This window comes from Vicia villosa, linkage group LG2 (genome assembly GCF_029867415.1).
Source record: "Vicia villosa cultivar HV-30 ecotype Madison, WI linkage group LG2, Vvil1.0, whole genome shotgun sequence".
Classification (NCBI taxonomy): Eukaryota; Viridiplantae; Streptophyta; class Magnoliopsida; order Fabales; family Fabaceae; genus Vicia; species Vicia villosa.
The window spans coordinates 59054958-59063212 of record NC_081181.1 but is presented as its reverse complement, the minus strand read 5'-3'; positions in this window follow the sequence as shown (position 1 = coordinate 59063212).

Sequence of the window (8255 nt, the reverse complement as noted above, 5' to 3'; positions counted from 1 at the left end):
TAAAAGTTATAAAGTTGAACACCTAAGTTATTTCTCTCATCTAATAAGGATACAAGCAAAGATCAAATAAATAATCCTGTAACAACTTAGACAGGCTTCAACAAGCACTTATTTTATGGGAAGCTGTGAATGGAAAGAAAACATCAATCTCAATTAATCTAACATGTAAAAAGTCCAGTGTTAGTTTAAAAAAAAATTACATCTATAACTTATATAGATGATAAAAATTAAGCCAAAAGAATGCTAAAAAAAAAACAAATACATATAGTATAACCTAATTATGCATGATGATTATGATGACAATGATGATCCTAATATTTAAGATATGGTGGGATCTCAGTGGTAAAAAATTGGGGTGCAACAGGGCTTATGCCCTGATGGTACCATATGCATCTGCACAGTGTCGGTTGCATTGCATTATCATGGGTATGGTATGATTGATGAATTATTTGTTGTTAATGATTAACAATGTGTTGTTGAATGATGAATGATGCTAATGTTGAATGAAGTGGTGAAATTATGTATGATCTATATCTCCTATATTATTTATGACACATTCATTTATATTGTAAGATATCTCACCCCTTCTGTTTGAATGTTACCCCCTATGTCGATAACGTGCAGGTAATCAGGAATGAAGGCTAGTTACTGTTTACGGTGATTTTCGGTAAACAACCGCTAGTCTTCCAAACTATAAAATATACTTTGGTTACTCGTAGGATCGACTAGATTGATCCTAGGACATAGTCAAAAAGTTGTCTTTTATGATAATTTGGTTCATATTTGTTGGTTTGTTTGGCTTCGAAATATGTTTAAGAAATAAACAAATGAAATGTAAAAACTAACAATCACCTTGTTATACACGTAAATATAACTTTGGCGAAAGGAAAAGTAAATATAACTTGCAAGAAACTTAAAGTGCAAGAACGTAAATTGCAGAATGTAAATTGCTTCGAAGTAAACTTGAACGAAAGATAAAAGTGCAAGAATGTAAATGGCTGAAATATAATGAAAGATAGAAATGCTAAAAAGATACATGCATAAAGATGAATACAGATGTATTTAAAATGGTGTTGGTGTCATACGCACATTTCTCAGCGAACTCGTTCTCTTAACACTTGATACTTGAGTGATTTCTGAGTGATTTGTACAAAATGAACACACTGGATCCTGATATTAAGACCCTTATTTATACTAATTTCGATCCTAACGGTCCTACACTAACAAAATGCCACGTTGCTCACATGCATACGCTTCGAATCCCTGGGGCGCCATCTGTCCTTATTCGGTTACACAGAATGTTTCGAAATTCAAATCCTCCCGCCCGAATTCTCTTTCGATACGTGGCAACGTGATCTAAAATGAGAATTCCATGAAACACGCAAAACTTCAGTACTCTTTGTATTTCGCAAAAAACGCTTAAGTCCCAAAGACAACTTGTTTCGAGTCAGCTTCGATTTTCATCATCTTTACTTCAACTTAAATAACATCCTCGAATCATGGCCATCAGGAGCCATTTATTCTCGGCAATGGCCATCAAAAGCCATTCTTCCTCGAACTCTAATTCTTCAAAGAACTTTTTTCTTCAATCGACATCTCCAACTAACAAATTGCCCCCCAATAAATGCCTGTTTCGAAAAACAAGAGAAATAGGCGTTTCTTGTCATGATGAGATTTCGTTTACTCATTTTTTAGAGTTCCAAGACACCTGATTAATGTCATAATCATTTATGACTCATCTTTCAAAACGTCTTGTCATTTTCAAAAACGTCTCTTCAAAACGTGCATTCCCACGTTTTGCCATTACTTGTGATCATTGCTCCTATATACTAGGAGTAAGGCTAACAACTGTTCGACCGCCGTTAGATTAAATCATCTCTTGCCGCGTGTCTTTTTAACCTTTACTCAAAAGATTTGAAAAGGTTCTTACTAAACCTTTAAATACTTAAACCTTTAGCCTTCACACAACTTCATCTTTCCTTCTTCTGCAACTAAACACAGAAAAAACCCTCTTTGGTTTTTTTTAACCTAATTCTTGAAACAAACACATCCATGGCGTCTTCCACCATTCAAACTTCCACATCGGAAACCACAACTGCTCTTCAACCCATTCAACAGCTTCAACATCCCACACAGATAGGTAACCAACAATACATTCCAGACCCAAACGTAGCAGAAACTCGCGCTATCTACGCTTCTCAGGTAATCATTCCTTTTGATCTTTCTGGAAAAACTCATGCTTTTATGGGTCCTTTACCTGGAGTCGGTAGTTCTTCTCTGGGTAAATTCTTTCCTGCTTACTATAAGACTAGACCCTTAGTTAGCAAGAACTAAATAGACGAAGATGGTAACTTAATCTTAGCTGAAACTGCCAATGTAGATGACGCTTCAACTGAAACCATCGTAGCCTTAGAGAATATTAGGTTGAATTATGTAACCAATTTCCTGAAAGTCTTTAGATCAATCCCTCTGGAAAAAGATCCTGACCTGTATTATGCTTGGCTGGCTAAGGTAGAAAACCAAAAGGCTTCGTTTTGGAAAGAACTAGGGATTTACGATCTAATTCAATTATCCAAAACAGGTTTAGAATATAACCAAACCATGTTAGTAGCATCAGTACACTTTTGGGATGCTTCTCACAACACCTTCCACCTTCCTTGCGGAATGATTATCCCTACTCTCTTCGACATAGCCGTTATCACAGGTCTTCGACCAACTGGGGAGGTCTTCGATCCCAATTTCATGGATATTGATACCATTCAATTTAACGAAGTTAAAGCCACCTACACTTCTTTCATCCAGAGATACCATGTCCAAACAACTACTGAAGTCACAGACGAAGAGCATATTGCGTTTCTAGCATTCTGGCTTTCGAGATGCGTTTTTTGTTCTAGGTCCCAAGTGGCAAAGAGGTATCTTTGCATGGCTAACCAGATAAATGCTGGAAAAAGGTTAAACTTAAGCCAGTTAATTTTAGGATTCCTTTACGAAAATCTTGGTGAAGCAACAGATCTCGTCAAAGATTATAGAACATGATCTCTTCTCTTCGCTGGCCCTTTCTGGTTACTGCAGCTATGACTCAATGCCACTTTCGAAGCTTATCTCCCACGTAGAGGTATTTTGGATGAAGAAGATACGGCAATTTAAAATCGAACAGTAGAAGGAACTAGATTGGCTCACCTAACTCCAAAAGTAGAACCAGGAAAGCTTCGCGAGACTTTTCTAGCGTACATGATGACGTTCGCTAAACGTTATCAGTTTAGTCCTTCCATGGATCCATTTGTAAAAAGAGAAGTAGGTCCTGAATGGTTCACTCGAGAATTTCCAGCAACTTCTCCAAATCAGCAAGCCGAATCCATGGTTATCTGGGAGGCTTTTCTAACACCTAAACTGTTGTACCATCGATTATGATCCCCCAAGAGTCATTGCTATCTCCTTTGCTACCAACTGAATCTTGTTTCGAGGCAATTTGGATTGGTTCAGCTTAAACCAAAGTGCATGTACGACAAGAGGAATCACATGTGTTTGCACACCATGCATTTATCTGAAGAGGAATACGAATCCAAAATCTCCAAATATATTGGCATTACGACCCTCTCTCCCATCTCTTTCGAGCCTGCCTTCTATTCTACCATAGATTTCCATAAATGGTGGACAGAGTATTACACTAAGCAAATATTCGATGCTGAAAGCCTTTCTCAAGAACTAACTGAAGCTTTTACTGATGTGCAGGCGAACTTCAAAAAAGGTACTTTGACTCATATTAAAGAAATCCAAGCCTTTCAAAAATTCTTTGAAACTATCTACATGCCTGATGATCTTAGTCGGACCGTTCGTGAAGCTGCGGTCACTTTGCGTGAAAAATTTTCTACTAAACTGGATAAGCTGAAATTGCCCACGTATGTTCGACCTGAACTACGTTATGAAGTGGCTTTCAAACATAATCCTCCGAAATTCCCTCCACTACCTAGCGCTGACTTTGGTGTGGCTCTAAGTCCTCCTTTTCCAGAATGGTTTGTGTGTGAGAATGTCCCCAAAATTCTTTGCGAACAATCCAAAAAACGCGCTGAACGAGTGGTTCCGACTAAGCACACCTTGGATAATTTCAAAGGACATCTTCATATAAGTCTTGAGCACATTCGTGTCTTAACTCCTATACCTGAAGGTTGGGGTCTGGACTATCCTTCGATTAACCTTCTTTCCTTACTTATATACTGACTTCTATTTTGTTCACAGCTGTAAGTCGAAAGAAAGTTACTAAGGAGGCAGCTGCACAAAAGGGCGCTGGAGCTTCGAAAAGCAACAAAGCAAGTGGGAGTGATTCTGTCACTACTGGTAAGAAACCAACGGTACGTATATATTTTGTACTTTAGCTTGCGCATTTATTCTGAATATTATTCACTTTGTTCAATGTGCATATTCTCAGAGTTCGAAGCCTCCGACACCTCCGAAACGGAAAATTTCCAACACTAGTGCTTCAGATGATGAAGACAAATCTCCTCCTCGTACCAGACAAGCTACGAAGAAAAGACAAAAGACTACCATTTCTTTAACCAAAGAAAAGGGATCTGGGACTTTGAAGCTTACTTCATCGAGTGATAAGGTATCTTCTGATGAATCACCATTAAAGATTACTGGTAATATCCCAGTTGTCGAAAGTCATAACTCAAGTCCAGATAATGTCCCGACCAAGGTATTTGAATTTTATATTATAACAATTCTTCACACTTAACTTCAATTGCTAAGTATATGTTTTACCTTGTATATGTAGGATGATGTAGGCACAGCTACTTCTGATCTCAAAACTTCAGATCTCAACATTGATCTTGACAATCTTCATGGTATATATGTGCCCTAAAATTGACAAACAAGATTTTCGTAACTTCTCGTCTTAACAAATTTTGATTTATGTAACAGGTATTCCTCGACGCAAGTCTCCCGTTCTTTCTCCAGTTCTCGAAGACATTCAACCTAGCGCGACTATCGTTTCACCTGTACATGCTGAGGAAAGTCATTCAGATGATGCTTCTCCACCTACCCATCAAGACGAAGAGATGGAGGAAAACCCTCAACATTCTAATAGCGGCAATATAGTTGAGCATCCAACTGGGAGTGAAGATATCATCTCTGAACATGAGAATATGGATGAAGCTTCTAGTTTGCCTCCACCAAGCAACAATGAAACTTCGACCTTTGGGACCATAGTTACCCCTGCAGCTACCTCGAAACAGACCCCCACAGTGCTCACTTCTACTGAACTGGAGCGACTTAAGAATACTGATCCTGTAAACTTCCTTAAGGCTATGATGAATGCCGAAAATGTTTCGCCTATCAGGGTTGAGCCTTCTTCGAACATTTTGGCGGAAAGTGGTAAGGGGAATGATATTTCAAACCTCCTTCATCAGATAAAGAAAAATTTCTTTGAAACCAACCTTATCGAAGTTCTGAGCAAAGATTCCACCAGCTGTTTTGGTTTGAACAATCTTTTAAAGAAGGTGGATCTACTCCTGGTTTCAGAGGAAGTCTCACAAGTGATTGTCTCGTTGAGTTCTCAGGTTGATTAGCTTCATGCTGATACTTTTTGAAAGCGAGATGTTGACGAACAACTCAACACAAAAGTAACTTCTCATAGTTCTTCGTGGAAAGCTGCTGGTGACGCAACTATTAAAGCTGGTGCTATCGAGCTTGAGCGCGCGAAGCGCCAAAAGGAATATGAAACTTGTGGAGCGGACATCAAATCCTGGGAACAGGAAATTGAACGTCTCGAAGCAAATATTAAATATGCCAAGTCCCACCAAGAAGAAATCAAACAATCCGAGCAGAACGAGTTGAATGAAGTGGTGCAAATAGGGATTCAACATCTCGAAACGACGCGAAAATTAGTACCAGAAATCGAAGAGCTGAAAAAACAGCAAGCACTAATCGAACGCCGCCTATCACTATGGGCATCCCAATATTCCAACATAAAGAATAATCTTCCTGAAGACTTCAATTAATTGTTATAACCCTTGTAATATCTTTTTGTTTCGCATTTTGTCCTAATTTTGTAATCAGACTAGCTAAGGCATATATGCACTTTTTTACCTTTCAATTATCCATATATTATATTATGCAAATGTCACAAATAACATTTTAACAATTCTTAAATTGTCAAAATTTATTTTCCAACTATCATAATGACCTCGATAGCGTATCTACGTGACATGATTACTCTTCGCAGCCAGTTAAGTTTTGATTTGACGTTTCTACTTCACTAGCCGTAACCATCATTAAATGATGACACCACTTTTTCAAAACGTCTACTTAAGACGTGCGTGTATCAGTTTCTAAAATGATTACGCTTCAACTTCCAAGGCTAGAAGCGGCGGACTCCCTATCTTCCCTTGGGGAAACCACATGCGGTCCAATCAGGATTTAAAGAGTAATCACTCTTTAAGACCAACGTTCTCTATATAAACCTTGGTATTCTGATCATTCATTCATCCTCTTTCCATATTTTCATCAAAGTTTCTTTTTTCTTGTATTCCCTTGCTACAATGACGCCTCTATCCGATAACACTATCAAATTTGCTATCAAGAAAGAGTTTAAACTTTCTGTGGAAGAGTTCGATCAGAACAACATCAATGTTGATGCACTATTTGCCAACCAACACTTACACGTTTATCAAGGAATCCTGGAAGGGCCTGTTTACCCAAACATGCTGGCGGATTTCTGGATGTTTGCATCCCTCCGGATGGATTCAGAAGGAAGAACCACCATTGTTTCTCACGTTCGAGGATCCCCCATTACAATTTTTCCCTCGTTCATCTCTGAAGTGCTGAGATGCGAGAACTCCAGAGAAGTTTTTGCTGACAACTCCTTCACCATGAGCACCTCTTCCATTTTGAGGGCCATCATGTCTAATGATCCTTTCAGCGCCAAAGTTAGCAGGATTTGGCATCAACTTCTAGTGGGCAACTTTCGCCCACGAAATGAGGATCAGGAAAGCATCATGGTGGAGGATCTGGAGTTCATGCTCTGTTCTCTCCGGGGAAAGAAAATCAACTTTCCATTGATGATTTTCAAACACCTTGCTGAGGCTGTCGCTATTGCTTCTTCTCGTCAAGGCATAGCGACATGTCTTCCCTATGGAAGGTAGCTATGACATGTTTGTTAAACAGGGATTAACGAAGAAAATACGCATGGAAGGATTCCTGGATCCTTTTGAAGCAGAAAGCTTGCCCCTGTTGCACTTGGAAGGTTTGGAACAAAGGATCAACTGAAGGATGCATTGTTGGAGGAATTGTTGGAGGCATTGTTGGAAGCATTGTTGGAGGCGTTGTTGGAGGCGTTGTGGGCCTTGGTTTTATCTTTGTTGTCTATAATTTTGAACGCTTATTTTGATAGTCTTTAGCATGCCCCATTTTTGTAACTTTGGTTTGCATGCAAACACAATCTTCCTGACTGAATGTATTCTTAATTGTTAATCGTAATGAACTATATTTTGGCATCGTTTTGTCTTCTTAGTTTATATATTACACACTTTATTTAGGTATAAAGCCATTTTGGTACTTGTTTCACCATTTTGGCCACCGGCGTACACTTTTAATGTCTACGTTTTTGCAATTTTTACTTCGTACATAACTGGCTTGTATCTTTTCAGATACTTCCTGTAATATGGTGAACTGACTTTATTTGAAATGTTGCGGATAGCAAGAGTCTCCATCGACTTTTATTTAATCCAATTTAACAGAAAGGCTAAAAGAACAGGAAAAACCTTTTTAAAAGAAAACTGAGTTCGGGGGGTAATTTATACAAAGGGAAGGTGTAAGGCACCCTTTGTATCCATGGGCTCTTAATTTCTTTGCTTTTTTTTTGAAACCAAAAGGTTAGAAATGTAGAAGAAGAAGAAATAAGGACTTTAGCTCGTAAATGAGCGTAGCCTTTTTGAAGGTTTATGAAAAAGTGTAAGAAAAAGATTTAAACCAAAGCAAAGCAATTAGGGGCAAATTACCTAGTTAGATGAAAAATGTTCTTTTAGCCTTTCAGGGCTATCCATACCATAGGAGGGTAAGGAAGTCCTTTTATTTGGAGGTTGAAGGGTCGTCGAATTATCGTTCGCCACAAGACTGTCCCATGCCATAGAGGGGCAGGTAGTCTAAGGGAAGGATCAGAATAGCCTTTCGTTTAGGCAACCAGAGGATACCTCAGCGCTTCGTAGGCAACTTTGAGGGACTAGATCATATTAGCAAATCGAAGGCAACATCATTAGGGA